Here is a 16,662-nt window from a genome sequence, read left to right on the forward strand (position 1 = left end):
TAAATTTGTCCCCAGTACATCTTTCTTGCTTCCCTCATTCTATCAGCACAAGCTTTATTTATCTAAAAATGCATGTTGTTGAAAAACATACACGTACGATAGCGATCGCGACACATTTTGAAAAGGCGGTAACCTGTTTTAAATTTGGATTTATAATAAGATTCTCGGCCACTTGATTAGAATGATCGCAATCAAGGATTTAGGTACCAGAACGCGACATGACCAAAATCAAATGAAAAATTGGTTCAGTATCTTTAAATACGAATTCAAGGTGGTAGAGCTTTTGTAAGACGGCTGAAGAGAAATAGATGGAACCCCTAGTACACAAATAAGACAGTTAAGTTCAGACCTTGCCTAGCTCTTAGCCTCAAAAGATAAGCAGTTATTTTGGCTCGGAATCCATATGTTGCCAGAAAGATAAGAAAATTTATATTGTACAAATGTTTCTAAATAAAAGCTAAAAATATGAAAAACTGCCAATATTTTCAGGCAAATTTCCTCATTATAACAACTAAGATTAATGTGAGAATGCATTATCCCTGCAGGGAATGCTAATAGGGAAATTGAAGTGATTTACTACTGACATTTTCAGTAATTGACAATGTTATTAAAAATACACCAGAACTGTTGTCTCTACTCACGCTTAAAGGAAAGTTGTCGAAATTTGAACTAGTGGAATTGTCGATAGGAAAAGAGTGTTGACATAGAAACATAGTGCTAGTTGTCCTGTTGAAATATTCATTTTTTTACAATATTTACTATGATCTAGAACGCGACATTTTGCTTATCCCAACATTCGCCAACAGATATTAAGTTAAAACTTCAGTTTTTCTTTAGAAATTTGTCTATTTTTTCTTTCGTTCAGAAGCTAATATTAGTTTTTTCCATTTTGCTTTATCGAAATATTCATTATACTGAAATAAAAATCATTTAATTTGTGCCCAGTACATCTTTATTGCATTCCTCATTCCATCAGCACATGCTATATCTATCTAAATATGAATGTTTTTGAAAAACATAAACGTGCGATAGCGAACGCGACACACTTTACCTTTGTATTCACTGTGTGAACACCGGCAAAGTGTTGGACAAAGAAAATCAAAGTATTTGCTTAAAATATTAAACAAATTTTAACATATTTCACCTTTCTAATCAAAAAATATCATTTAGAAATCTAGCAGGAAGACAATATTTCATTAAAAAACCCCGCCAATTTCATTCAACTCACAAACAAGTATAATGGATGTGTTTAGGAAACTTTGGCAAAAAACAAATATTATCAAGACAGTTGTAGTAATAGAAAAGTATTCTGAGAATTGTTTATATTGAAATAAAAAAAAGGCCCTTTTTCAGATAAGGAACTGCGATTTGAAATAAATATTACACTTGAAAATAAAATAAATGGCATCAGTTGATATGAGATTTTTGTATTTGTTGAGGCGAATTCATGTGAGCATGTATGAGTTAGTTTAGACATGAATATTCTTACGTTTATTTGTTTATATCTTTATCACTTAAATTTATTATATTATTTTTTTGTTTGCCTCTTTTTTTTCAATTTCACAATTGCAGACCATTTAAATTAAACAAAAAAAAAAACAAAATTTAATAAAATAAAAAATCAAATAAATTATCTTTATACAGACATGTGTACAACACGAGTTGTACATTGATAGAAATCTATATGTATTTTAGTTTTGAATTGTATATAGATAGATATTTGAGTGAGTAAGAGTCAATGAATGAATAAAAATTATTTAAAGAAAATGTAGAGAGAAAAAAAACACACACCAACCATTATTTTTATATTGAAGAATGAAGAAGAATTTATAATAATTTTTTGTAAATTATTTTCAAAATTTTTGAATTTTTTTTCTTAATTTTTAAAAATTATTACTTTTTTTATAAATATTGTAGGTTTCACTGGAATCACTTTATTTTTTTTTTGAAAATAACTGATTTTTTTAAATTTTTTTTATAAAATTTTTTCAAAATTTTTATTTGAAATTTTTATTTTTATATTTAAATACATTATATTTATTTACATGAAAAAATTCGAATTTTTCTTTAATATTTTTTAAAATAATTTTCAAATTTCTCTCCACTGATTGTGATTTTTAACACTTAATTCAAATTTCGATTTCCATTAGAATTTTTAGCACTTTTTTTTAGTTTAATTAAAACTTTAAACAAATTCTGTTGCATTTTTTAAAATTTCAATTCTATTTTTAGAATTTCTTTAAAATTAAATTTTTTTGACAGTTTTAAATTGTTTACAATATGTTTTTTATTAATTTCGTTAAAGATATCTTTCAAAATTAAAATTTTTCATTTTAAATTTCTTGTTTTTTAGTTTAATTACATATTTTGGTATTTATTTAAAAATTTATTCAAAATTTCATTGAAAATTTTTCAAAATTTTTTTTAAAAATTTCAAATTTCTTATTTCCTTTTCAGTTCAATTAAACATGTTTTACATATATCGTTATTTATTTAAAATTTTTTCAAAATTTATTTAAAATTTTTTCAAAATTTATTTTCATTCTCATTTGCTTTTCAGTTTGATTAAATATGTTTAATCGTTATTTATTTCAATTTGTTTACAAATTTTCTCAAAATTTCTTTAAAATTTTAATTTTTATTTAAAATTTCTCGTTTTCTATTAAATTTAATTCAAATATTACACAAATACCGTTATTTATTTAAAATTTTCCAAACAATTTTTCTTTTTTAACGTTTTACATTTCAAATTTTATTTTTTTATGATTTCTATGTCGAAACAAGCACTCGAAATTAAATTTTTCCATTAATTTTTGTTACGTTTTCTTTTTCAAATATTTTATTATTTAAAATATTAACAAATACACAACATTAATGAAATACTAGATGTTTTTATTTCGCTACTTTTTCTCTGTTTTTGTTTTACACGGTTTGTTTTTAATTTAAACAAAAATTTATTTTGTTTTGTTTGGTTTTTTTTTGTTATTTGAATATTAAAACATATTAACGTTTTATTTTATTTATTTATTATCTACGCTCTTTCGCTCTCTGTGTCATTGGCACAACCGTACTCGACGAATATCTCAGCGATACTAAAACAATTTTTATTTCAAATATTTTATAGTGCATTTGCGAAAGTTCCATTTATTTCATTTTATTATTTCTGCGGCGAATTTATCTTCTTTTCCCAATTCGTTCATTCGTTTCTTTCTGGTTTGTTTTGTTTGGTTTTTCTCTTTGCCTTATGCTGGGTATACACGATACTATTTTTCGTACTAATCGTAGTATGAGTTGAAGTACGATTTTGTGATAGACGTTACTACAAATCGTACTATTTCCTTTGAAAAAAATGACAAGTAATAAAAATATCACAAAAATCAAAAATTTTTGATTTTCATACTTCGTTAGTACGACAACATGATACACGTTACTAATTTCATACTTATACGATTTATCGTACGACTTATCGTAACGTGTATACCTAGCATTAAACTCACTCAAAAATTTAGCTCAAATTTTGTTCGTTTGCCGAATGTGTTAAGTTCATAATATTTGAATTCGCCTTGATTCTTTTTTGATTTGTTTTGTTTTCATTATTGTGTTCTTTGTTGTTGGTTTTATTATTATTATTTTTTTTTTGTTTTGTCTGTTATCTTTCTTTGGATTTTATGTCTTTATAATACATTTTTGTTGTGGTTTTATATTTTTTTGTAAAGTAAATATTGTTGCATATTTGCAATAAGGATTTATCCCAACCTTAACCCTTTAAGTACACCACACAAATTGACATCTAAAACTAAAATAAAAAAGCTGAAAACCAACTTAATAAAAGCTGGAATCAATAAATACGAAACATTTGTAGAAATTATTGGGTGTATGACTTAATAATGCGGGATTTATAATAGATGGCGAATCTTTTGAACGCGGTATTTGTTTTTAAAAACTTATATGTCATTTTGAAGGGTACATACCTGTGATTTATTCTCTCTTAGTTATTGAACATTATAGTATAAACAATAGTTTTTTTTTTGCTTTAAACGTTGAGAGATTGTTTGAGCGGTTCAGAAGTGGTGATTTTGACACGGCAGAAAAAGATCGCCCAGGCCAGCCTAAAAAGATTAAAGACCAAGAATTGGAGGCAATACTCCATGAAGATTGTTGTCAAACACGACAAGAGTTTGCAGAATCATTGGAAGCTACTCAAACAGCAATTTCAAAACGGTTGCAAGCAGCACGATTCTTCCAAAAGCAGAAAAATTTGGTCCCATACGAATTGATGCCGAGAAACCTTGAAAGACGATTTTGTCCGAAATGATACTTGAAAGCTATAAAAGAAAATCGTTTTTGCACCGAATCATTACCTGCGATGTAAAATAAATCCATTACAACAATCCGAAGCGTAAGAGATCGTATGTGAAGTTCGGCCAACCAGCCGATTCGACACCAAAGCCAAATATACATGGAGCTAAGGCAATGCTTTGTTATTGGGTCCTATCTATTATGAGCTGCTGAAATTTGAACAAATCATAACCGGAAAACTGTACCGAACGCAATTGATTCGTATGAAGCGAGCCGAAAAACGCCCAGAATATTTTCGGCCAAACATGAGACCTGTTAAATACTTTTTAGAAAGAAGTGGTTGGGAAGTTTTTCCTAACCCGCCTTATAGTCCAGACCTTGCCCCGTACGACTAGTATTTGTTTTAATCGATGCAGAATGCTCTCTCTGGGGTTCGCTTCACTTTGGAACAGAGTGACTTGAACGAACTTGAATTCAAAAGATGAGCAGTTCTTTTGCCTTAGAATCCATATGTTGCCCGAAATATGGGAAAAGCTCAGAGCTAACAATAGTCAACACTTTGAATAAATTTATATTTTACAAATGTTTCAAAATAAAAACTAAACATTGCAAGGGTCGCATTAAAAATGTCAAGTTCTAGATCATACTAAAAGTTACAGTGAAACGAATGCAAATATTTCAACATGCCAACTACTAACAGAAAGCCTCATTATTCTAATTTAGTTTATTCGCTTCAAAACAATTATGTTCTAATACAGATTTTTGCATTTTTCTAGATGTACAACACTATTTTTCGACTCTTCCTGGATTGCATGTTTAAACAAATGTCTAAACAAAGTGCTACTAAAATGCTATAGAAAAATGTATACAAGAAACAGAATATTTAAGATTTCTGTAAAAAATTTTGTTTATTCGAAAGACTTGAAAATGATTTCGAGCATATCGCAACGCGACTGTTTTTGACGAGGCGAATTCTGAATATCCAATAAATATTCCAAGCATTGCTGGCTGTATATCACGAATAATATTAGCCTCCAATAGGTCAAATGTTGTTCATCAGCATAAACCAGTGACTTCATGTGGCCCCACAGAAAATAATCAAGAGGTGTCAAATCGTGGGACCTTTAGAAGTTCATTTCTCAAAATCGCCATATTTTGATTTCAATAAATCGTATGGCTCGTAACGCTATCCTCTTGAATTCACATCTCGGCCGGATCAATGCCATTCATATTTTCATACAAAATATCACTGATCATGAGGACGTTACGATCTCCATTGAGCGTAACGCGAGCTTAGGCTACATTTTTGAAGAAATAAGGTTCGATAATGCCACCAGTGTATAAACCGCATCAAACGGTGCATTTTTCGGGATGTAATGGAGTCTGTAGGGTCTATTATGGATTGGTCTCACTCCAATTTTGTTTATTAACAAACCCATTAAGCCAAAAATTAGCCTCATCGCTGAACACAATTTTGCGATACAACAATCGCCTATAAGTTGTGTGTATTGAACGGTGGTAGCGAAGTTCAAGCGTCAATATATTCATGATAATTTGCCAGAGTATATTAGTCATAAAGGTTAAAAAGTGAGCGCAGCATGACAGTTCGTTTGACAGTTAACACTTGCAAAAGTTATATATGTCGCCGAATTGTTTAGGCAGTCACATAAGTTAAAAGCTTAACTCCTTTGTTCTTAATACAGTAAATTTTTGTACTGATCACATGAGTTATTTATATCCTTCAAAATTTAACTTCACAATCTGGACCACTGTGCTGTGGTTTTATTTTAACTTCTTTCTATTTGTTTTGTGGGCCAAGTTAAAAAATATTAAAGGATTAAGAAGTGCATCGATTTGAAATTCTTTAAAATTTATTTCTCAATAACAATAACTTTTGAAATTTGTTCAAAAAATAAACCTGATATAAAGATATTCTATACAAATTATAATTTGACTATGAAACCTCTGAAATGTTTAACATTTAATTAATGTCTACTTAATATGGCTAAAATTGTGAAAATTTTGTAACAAAGACAAACGTATCTTATCAATATTTTTAATCTTTATGAAAAGGTTTTATTACAAAGTTTAACGATCTGTTAGCAAAAAAACAAATAAACCAAAGTCTGTTTATCTAAACAGCTGTGTTGTAGCAATTGTTGACAAATGCAAGTAAACCTTACATAAAAACTTTAACTACAAAATTATGATCAACAATAACTAATTAACAATAAATGCAATTAATTTCAAGATCAAAGTTTTCTGATAAAAAATAAGTTAAAACAAAATAAAATTAATAAAAAAGTAAACAAAAACAAATTGTAAATGAAAAACTTCCGCCTACAAAAAAAGAAATGCATTATTAACAGACTGCCAACAAGGGTTAATATAGACAGAGAAAATAAATAAACTGGCAACAGCAACATAAAACAGCTGCTTGCTTTTTGGCCAAATCAACTACTAATACCAATACCAACTCAAAACTAACTAATACTAATACAAACATACTTAGTCAACAAAACAAATACAAAGAAGATGAAATAAAACCACAGCACAGTGGGCTAGGATTGTGAAGTTAAATTTTGAAGGATTATAAATGACTCAACTGCGGCGCATGGTCGTATTTGTAAAAGCTTTGGGTGAACAAAAAAAGTAAGTCGTGATTTATAACTATATAGGCGTTTTCACGATCTAGAACGTGACACTCATACTTTGAAGTAAAAAAATAAAGAAATCTTAAAAATTCTGTTTCCTTCTTTTTCTATAGCATTTAGTAACACCATGTTAAGTACAAAAATTAGTTTCGATATTAACAATATATTAGCAATAAGCATGCGATCCAGAACGCTACAAAAAATAGTACACGTTTTTGGCTGCATCTAGAAAAATGCAAAAAATCTGTACTTATGTAGAATAACACAGTGCAACAAGAAAACAAGTAAGAGTGCTATATTCGGCTGTGCCGAATCTTATATACCCTTCACCAAATTATACTTCAAAATTTTAAATATTTTTAGGTAAACAAAATTTTATTTTTTTTCCAGTTGTTTTTTTAATTTTTTTGAAAAAAAAAATTTTCGATTGTTATTTAAAATTTTTATTTTTTTTTTTTAAATTAAAAATTTTTTTTTTTTAAATTTTAAAATATTTTTTTTTAAATTTTAAAATTTTTTTTTTTTTTTTAAAAAAAATTTGGGTTAAAAATTTTTTTCCCGATTTTGACCCATTGTAGGTCCAACTTACTATGGTCTTATATACGTCGTTGCAAATGTCTTTGAAATATCTATCATTATATATCCATATTGTCTATATTAATGTCTTAGTAATCCAGATATAGGTCAAAAATAGGTCAAAAATCGAGGTTGTCTTGGTTTTTTCCTCATATCTCAGCCATTTGTGGACCGATTTAGCTGATTTTAAATAGAAAAATTCTCGAAAGCATATCTGACAGAATTATTGAAGATTTGGATCCCGAAGATATCTGGGGTCTTCAGAAAACTGATTTCAACAGACAGACAGACGGACATGGCTTAATCGACTCCGCTATCTATAAGGATCCAGAATATATATACTTTATAGGGTCGGAAATGAAAAATGTAGAAATTACAAACGGAATGACAAACTTATATATACCCTTCTCACGAAGGTGAAGGGTATAAAAATATACGGACACCACTACGTGATAAAAGACCAAAAAAAAAGGCCCGTCTCTCCCAGTTTTGCCCAAAGTCATGCACATACACCGAGGGAACAAATGACTTTGGGCCCTCGGTGTAATTTTTGAGTGATAATTTTCTCAGGCTCATATCTTGCAAATTGTTCGGAAGTTTGATTTACTCTCTGAGGCGAAGTTGTAGCCCTTGTCATAACGAACAAAAATTGTGAAAAAGTGCAATATTTTTGAGGAAAAGTTGTAGCCCTTGTCATAAAGAACAAAAATTGTGAAAAATTGCAATATTTTTGAAGAATGGAGATTTAAAGTGGCATATTTTTTAATCTAATTGAGATATTAACTTAAAATTTCTTTTGTAAGATCAAAAATTAACTTATCTAAACAAAAAAATTTGTTTGAAATACATGTATCAAATTGTTCCTATTATTTTCAATCCTATTAAAATGTTAACATTTTAGTTTTAGAAACTCAATTAATATTGTTACGAAATTGTACTTGAATTCAAATGTAACGATTTTAACGGCTGATTTAAAAGTACAAGAATGCTTTCAAATAGCAGTGCTGTAATAGCAAACTGCAACATATCTGTGGGCATTATTAACATTGAATAAAAGCTTTCAGTTGACCATTGATCGTAAGTTGGCAACGCTGTTTGCTACGACCGTATATTCGAATTCGAATATTCAGTTAAAGAACATTGTAGAAAGTCCACCACAGATGGCGTATGTATTAGAAAGCTCTAGACAGTTAAAGAGCAATCTAGACTGCAGATGGCAGTGTTATAAATAGTGGCAGAGGTTGCAGTCGTGAGTGAGTTTATCAGAGACGCTTTTCGAATAAACATCAACTGAGTGCTGTGTTTTTCAAGTGAATTCGTGTACATTATAAAGTGTGTCTGTATTTTGCGAATTTATAAATGTGTATAAAAAAAACATTGAGTGACTATTTAATTCTGTTGTTGTACATTTTAAATAAATAAAGAGTTGTTACAATTTTTGAACTGCTAAACGGCTTTTATTTGCAATGAAAATTAGCCGGTTTATTTAAAGGAAATAAACAAACGTTTTGAAAAGGTTAAAACGTAACAATATATAATATGTAATAAAATCTTTATTTATTAACAAAACTCAATGAAATTTTCAACGTTTTTTTAAAATTTGTCATTTTAAATAACAAAGTGTAAAAAAGTTTGTCAAAAGGTCAAAGAAAAATCCCGCTGTTCCTAAAAATTGGAGTGAAAATGCCGAAAAAGGCATTTTTTAACTCATAAGTTCCACATTTCCTTTGGGGCTGGGAAAATACTTTGGGGATAAATAGGGAACACATCAAGGTTTCCAAAGCAGCTTTCCGTGTTCAGATCCCAGCTTTGAGATTTTGGAACATGTGGCCCAAAGTTGAAATTTCTATAAAAAATAGGTCAAATTCCAAAGGGCGTAGGGGCGACATAATCGAAAAATATAACATGTTTTTTATAACAAAATATTCTACGTAAATATATCTTACAGAAAAACATAAAATTGTTATATGTTCTTAAAGAAAGTTTTTTTTAATAAAAAATAAGTTAAGTCACCTTTTCGCCCAAAAAAGCAAAAATCTAATATTTTTGGAATTTTTAAATTGAAAATCGTTTATTTTTGAATCCACAATTGATAATTGACAAAAATTGTGAACAAATAAAATCAAAAAAACTTTATCTTCAAGATCAAAATCGCAAAAAACTGTAAATTAATTTTTTTTTACCTTTTTTCCTCTCTTCAGGTCAATAGGTAGCAAACCGTTGAAAATTCAAGGAAACAATCAAATATAAAAATGTACCTAAGATCTCAATAAACAACTTTCTAGAACATATCGAGCCCTTAGAGACAAATTATCGTAAGCGACATTTTTAAAATTTTTCTTTTATTGCAGAAATTAAAATTTTATGCACCGACTAATGTTTTAGCGTTCTCAGAATATCAAAATTGTTAATAACATCAAAAATATAGGGGGTAAGATTTTATCGTAAGTCAATGTTTATATTTTACAGTAAACGAATTTTATCGTAAGCGACACACAGTGGTATAGAAAAAAAAGAGGTAAATAAATCTGTAATTTCTAAATGGTTGGATTGGTTTGAATGAAATTTCACATGCGCAAAGAAGAAGTGCTGTCGAGTTTAAGTTTTGAGCGTGGACTTCATGGGCCCACCAGGGGCTCGACAAAGGGCCCTCAAAGTAGGGCACCTTGGGTATGTTACATTTTTAAAACGATATTATTTCTTGGTTTGAGTTCCGATTTCAAAAACATTATACATTCAGAATCTTCTCATCGAGCACTACAAAAAACCTCGTCGTAGCTATCAATTATAGCTTAGGAGATATTCGCATTTGAAAATTAAATTTTCAACATTTTTACCCACCCTACTCAAGTTTTTTGATAACAGCGTATCCAAATATTTCCCGATTCTCTAAAGTTTTCCTTTATTAGACTAACAACGCATGTATGTATCAAATGGAAAAAGAACTGTTTAAAAATAATGACTATGTCCAAAGTTATATGCATTTGAATTTAAAAAAAAATTAAAAAGCTATTTCTCGCTATTTTTTTGGGAAAAAAGAACTTTTTTTCTTTTTAAGTTATCGCAAAAAATTTCTAAGAGGATGTATAAGGAATTTCTACTTTCTGAAAGCTTAGACTCATAAAATATTTTAAATTAAAACCAATTTCAAAATTGTTGTTACCGAGGGGACCAGGTCTTTTCAAAAAACACCAATTTTTTATGTAAAATAAAACTTTAGGCCAAAAATTCTCAAATCGCGTATCCGATATCAAAGTATAGTAACCGATTATAGGTGGCTCAATATGTTTATAATTATTTTGTAAAGGGTCCCGATAACCCCGACCCTGGTATGGATATTATAGCCAAAAATCTAAAAATTAACATTTTTGGAATTTTTTTACACTTTTTTGGGAATTGCGGGATTGCTGATAATAAATTTCAAAATTCGTTTTTATTTTTCCATTTTAAATAGAAAAATCTACATAACTGTGAAATTTCATAAAAAACTATTCATAAATAAAAATTTAATTTCAATTCGAAAAATTTTTATCTATGCAAAAATTCAATAAAAAACATGAATTTTTAATTGTCAAAAGTTATAAATATTTTTGAAAAATATACAAATAACTTGAACGAAATTATATTATATCGCATCATAACATTTTTAATTTGATGTATACATTTCAAGATAATCAAAAAAAACCTTCTCCTGTAAAATTTGTGTTTTGTCGCTTAGGATAATTTGGCGTTAAGGGGTCGATATGAACTTCCTAAGAATGATTCTTAACACCGTTTAGGTAGATTAATATAAGTTGGTAAGAAAAAACTATAGTTGGGCCATAAACTATTCAATTATTATAAACTAAAACATACATTTAGGCAGCTTTAAAAAAAATATTTCTAATTTTTTAAAGTTGCGATTTTGATCTTGAAGATGAAGTTTTTTTGATTTTATATGTTCACAATTTTTGTTCTTTATGACAAGGGCTACAACTTTGCCTCAGAGAGTAAATCAAAATTCAGAACTGTTTGTAAGATATGAGCCTGAGAAAATGGCCCATAAAAAAGTGCATGACTTTGGGCAAAACTGGGAGGCATGGGTCTTTTATCACTTAGTGGTGTCCGTATATGGTTATATTTCCATGACTCAAAAAATAACACACAATGTAATGAGACTTTCTGTTAACAGTTGTCATGTTGAAATACTTACAAGGAAGGAGAAAATTCATCGCCGCATCAACGTAATTCAGCCATATTTATGCAACATATTCATAGAAAATTTTGACAAAAGATTTATTTCATTACCACTGTGCAACAATTCACTACAATCTGGCACATGGGTGCTTCAATATAATTCGTGTGTAAGTAGGGGTCTGTTGTGTATTTTTGCATTTTTAGCCACAATGCCGTTAATCAACCTGTAGTCACGTTTAGTAACGAACAAAAAAAAACTACGAACACACACAAATACAAAAGAAAAAAAAAGAGGAAAACAAAATGGCAAAAATTACAAAAATGACAAAGAGAGGAAAAGAAAAATAAAAACATGCACAAAACGAAACGTTTTACAGTGTGACGGTAAATGGCTTCCGTGCTACGTTTCTTGCGGTTTTACAACAATGAAAGGGAAAAACGAAAGAAATAATGCAAAATGAAATAAATACACATGTTAGAGAATAAAAACAACAAATTCACAACAACAGTAAAAATAACAATAATGACTAAATAACTAATGCCGGCATTAAACAGTCATTAAACTTTTGGGGGAGAAAATGAGCGAAAGCTTTTTTTGCACTATTATTCGTATATGAGTTAAAGCTTTTACTCAAGAGCATGCTTTTTGTATACAAAAAAATGATTGACATGGCAATGATGCTAAAAGGCTTTTAATACCGTTAGTTTTATATGTTTATATTGTAAAAATAAATTAGTTTTTTGAAATTGTGTAGTAAATTTCGTTTCAACAGCTGTCAACTAGGAAACGGAAATTATAACATCAACACGTGTTGAATGTTAGTTATGATTACTTGTGCATGTAGTAAGTGCACTTACTCTAGCTTATTTCTTTCATTAGATTGAAGTGTAAGAGAAAATATGTTTATTTGTTAGCAGCAATCAGCAAAGGAAATGACAAGAAACAGCTGTTGAAGCTGTTTAACGAATTTTAGTAAATCAAAAAAGGGGTTGGGGAAATGTTTTGTTTTACCAATAAAATATTAATTAAAATTTGTGGAAATGACAAAAGAATATACAGTGGTTGACAATACAATGGCTGGACACAATCCAAACACTTATTCTTAAGAAATTCACATAAAAATATGAAAAAGTGAAGTATTTTTGAAGGACTAATTAAGATATTGACTTGAAATTTATTTTGTAATATCAAAAATTAACTTATCTAAACAAAAAAATAGTTGGGAATAAATGTAGATCAAATTGTTCCCAATATTTGCAGTCCTATTAAAATTTTGAAACAAATTTTAGTTTTAGAAACTCAATTAATTTATAATATTCTATAAAATCTTTATTTATCAAGAAAACTCAATGAAATTTTCAACGTTTTTTTTTAATTTGTCATTCTAAATAACAAAGTATAAAAAAACTTGGCAAAATGTCAAAGGGAATCCCGCAATTCCTAAAAATTAGAGAGAAAGTCCCTAAAAATGGTATTTTTTACAATTGTGCTTATATATTCCACATTTCCTCCGGGGCTGGGTAAATATTTTGGGTATAAATAGGGAACACATCAAGGTTTCCAAAGCTGCTTTCCGTTTTCAGATCCGGGCTTTGAGATTTTTGAACATGTGACCCAAAGTTGAAATTTTGATAAAAAAAAATAAGTCAAATTCCGAAGGGCTTAGGCGCGACATATTAGAAAACTTCAAAATTTTTTTTATACCAAAATATTCTCCATAAAGATATCTTTCAGATAAACATAAAATTGTTATCTGTTTTTAAGGAACATTTTTTTTTAATAAAAAAAGAGTTAAGTCACCTTTTCGCCCAAAAAACAGCAAAAATTTATTATTTTTTGAATTTTAAAATTGAAAATCGTTTATTTTTGAATCCATAATTGATATTGCTCAGACATCTTTTGTATATTATTGGTAATTTAGTTTTTTAATTAACAAAAAAATTCGAGTCCATTCGGTCCAAAATTACGCCCTATATTTTTAAAAATGCGGATCAAATTATGGCAAAATTTGAAAATTTCAATTTTGAAATGCCTATAACTCGGAAATTATAAGAGATAAATAGCACACGCAAGCATAGTTTTTCAAGATCTAGCCAAGCGCTTTCCAAAAATATAAAAAAATTTTGAAATCGAACTGGAAACAATTTTACACGTCGAAGGTAATTTGAGACCCCATAGCGCCGTCCCTGGAACATTTGTAGAGTCTAGTTTAATAACACTAACTCGTATGCTCCTTGTCTACGCAAACGTCGATCGGACCAACCGTTTAGAAATGACACATTTATTTCCAAAAAGTTTTGATTCTGCCCAACTCTGCGGTATAAAAGAAAACCATTTTTCACCGAATCATTACTTACGTTGAAAAATGGATTCTTACAATAACCCGAAGGGTCAGAGATCCTATGTGAAGACCAGCCAACCATCCGAATCAACACCAAAGCCAAATATCCATGGCGCTAAGTTAATTCTCTGTATTTGGTGGAACTAAGAGGGTTCTCTATATTATGAGCTGCTGAAATCTGACCAAACCATCCTGTACCGAACGCAACTGATTCGTTTGAAGCTAGCATTGACCGTAACCGTAATATTCCATCATTACAAGACTCGGCTTTTACTAAACTATCTCTAAGTAATGCGTATGGTATACAGTAGTCTTTAAAGAACAACCAACAATATATTTGTATTACGAGTATGTATTTAAAAAACCTGAGTTTATCAATAAGGCCCCTTTAAAAATCCCAAACCTAAAATATTTATGTGAATAATTGAATTAATTCCTCATAATTCATATAACAATTCCGCATATAAAAATATCTCTGCAAACCACAATATAATAAATAGACCGTCATTGTGTTGCTGTCTATAATTTTTCATCATCAAATATGAAACCGTAACATAATCATCAGCAGCAGCATCAACGAAACAAAAATGAAATATTAAAAAGAAAATAAAACACAAGAAGAAACTGAAAAAAAAGAAATATGAGTGGCTCTAATAAACATCGTCAGTCAACACTCTGTGAATTGAAAATATTTTTAGCCAAACATGCAAAATCCTGGCCACCACCTTCTAGTATTCCCTAACAAAACTCGTATGACAAGCGAAAATAACACTTGAAACCAATTAATTATGCACATGCAAACAATTTGGTGATGATACTTTAGAGACAGCTCTACTTTTTTTAGGTTTTCCTTTGCTTTTTTTGCTAGGTTTTCTGGGGTTTTATTATTTTTGTACTTTTGTGGTTATTTTTAAGTAACAAGACGAGCAGATTTTAATGAAAATGCGGTTGTATTCTTTTTTTTTATTTTTAAGCAGGCATCCTTTGGGAAGTTTAAAAGCATTACATCTTTTACTTTTCTTAAAATATATGGGAAAACAAGAGGTTTACTTCCAGCAGTTAATTAATCAAAAGAGCAAAAAGAATAATTTACAGTGACGAAAATTTACAGTGAACTGAGCTAGAACTAGAACTGAACTAGAACTGAACTAGAACTGAACTAGAACTGAACTAGAACTGAACTAGAACTGAACTGAACTAGAACTGAACTAGAACTGAACTAGAACTGAACTAGAACTGAACTAGAACTGAACTAGAACTGAACTAGAACTGAACTAGAACTGAACTAGAACTGAACTAGAACTGAACTAGAACTGAACTAGAACTGAACTAGAACTGAACTAGAACTGAACTAGAACTGAACTAGAACTGAACTAGAACTGAACTAGAACTGAACTAGAACTGAACTAGAACTGAACTAGAACTGAACTAGAACTGAACTAGAACTGAACTAGAACTGAACTAGAACTGAACTAGAACTGAACTAGAACTGAACTAGAACTGAACTAGAACTGAACTAGAACTGAACTAGAACTGAACTAGAACTGAACTAGAACTGAACTAGAACTGAACTAGAACTGAACTAGAACTGAACTAGAACTGAACTAGAACTGAACTAGAACTGAACTAGAACTGAACTAGAACTGAACTAGAACTGAACTAGAACTGAACTAGAACTGAACTAGAACTGAACTAGAACTGAACTAGAACTGAACTAGAACTGAACTAGAACTGAACTAGAACTGAACTAGAACTGAACTAGAACTGAACTAGAACTGAACTAGAACTGAACTAGAACTGAACTAGAACTGAACTAGAACTGAACTAGAACTGAACTAGAACTGAACTAGAACTGAACTAGAACTGAACTAGAACTGAACTAGAACTGTACTAGAACTGTACTAGAACTGAACTAGAACTGAACTAGAACTGAACTAGAACTGAACTAGAACTGAACTAGAACTGAGCTAGAACTGAACTAGAACTGAACTAGAACTGAACTAGAACTGAACTAGAACTGAACTAGAACTGAACTAGAACTGAACTAGAACTGAACTAGAACTGAACTAGAACTGAACTAGAACTGAACTAGAACTGAACTAGAACTGAACTAGAACTGAACTAGAACTGAACTAGAACTGAACTAGAACTGAACTAGAACTGAACTAGAACTGAACTAGAACTGAACTAGAACTGAACTAGAACTGAACTAGAACTGAACTAGAACTGAACTAGAACTGAACTAGAACTGAACTAGAACTGAACTAGAACTGAACTAGAACTGAACTAGAACTGAACTAGAACTGAACTAGAACTGAACTAGAACTGAACTAGAACTGAACTAGAACTGAACTAGAACTGAACTAGAACTGAACTAGAACTGAACTAGAACTGAACTAGAACTGAACTAGAACTGAACTAGAACATCTAGTGATCTTTATACTAAAGATCACCAATCTTCAGTATAAAGATCACCAATCTTCAGTATAAAGATCACCAATCTTCAGTATAAAGATCACAGATGTTTAGTATAAAGATCACAGATCTTTAGTATAAAGATCACAGATCTTTAGTATAAAGATCACAGATCTTTAGTATAAAGATCACAGATCTTT

General features: G+C 29.7%; 1 protein-coding gene across 2 annotated transcripts in view; it reads right to left on the minus strand.

Moving 5' to 3' along the window:
• Positions 1–16,662, minus strand: part of Pde11 (Phosphodiesterase 11) — a 220,252-nt gene that overhangs the window by 142,566 nt on the left and 61,024 nt on the right. Inside the window, exon 1 of one of the 2 annotated variants that reach the window (XM_065499481.1) lies at positions 1,898–1,976. The exons of the other annotated variant lie outside the window; for it this stretch is intronic. The gene's annotated coding sequence lies outside the window, so the exon portion shown is untranslated. Of the gene's footprint in view, positions 1–1,897; positions 1,977–16,662 lie in introns of those variants that run through there. 2 annotated transcript variants of the gene reach the window in all.

The sequence above is a fragment of the Calliphora vicina genome, chromosome 2 (assembly GCF_958450345.1).
Source record: "Calliphora vicina chromosome 2, idCalVici1.1, whole genome shotgun sequence".
Classification (NCBI taxonomy): Eukaryota; Metazoa; Arthropoda; class Insecta; order Diptera; family Calliphoridae; genus Calliphora; species Calliphora vicina.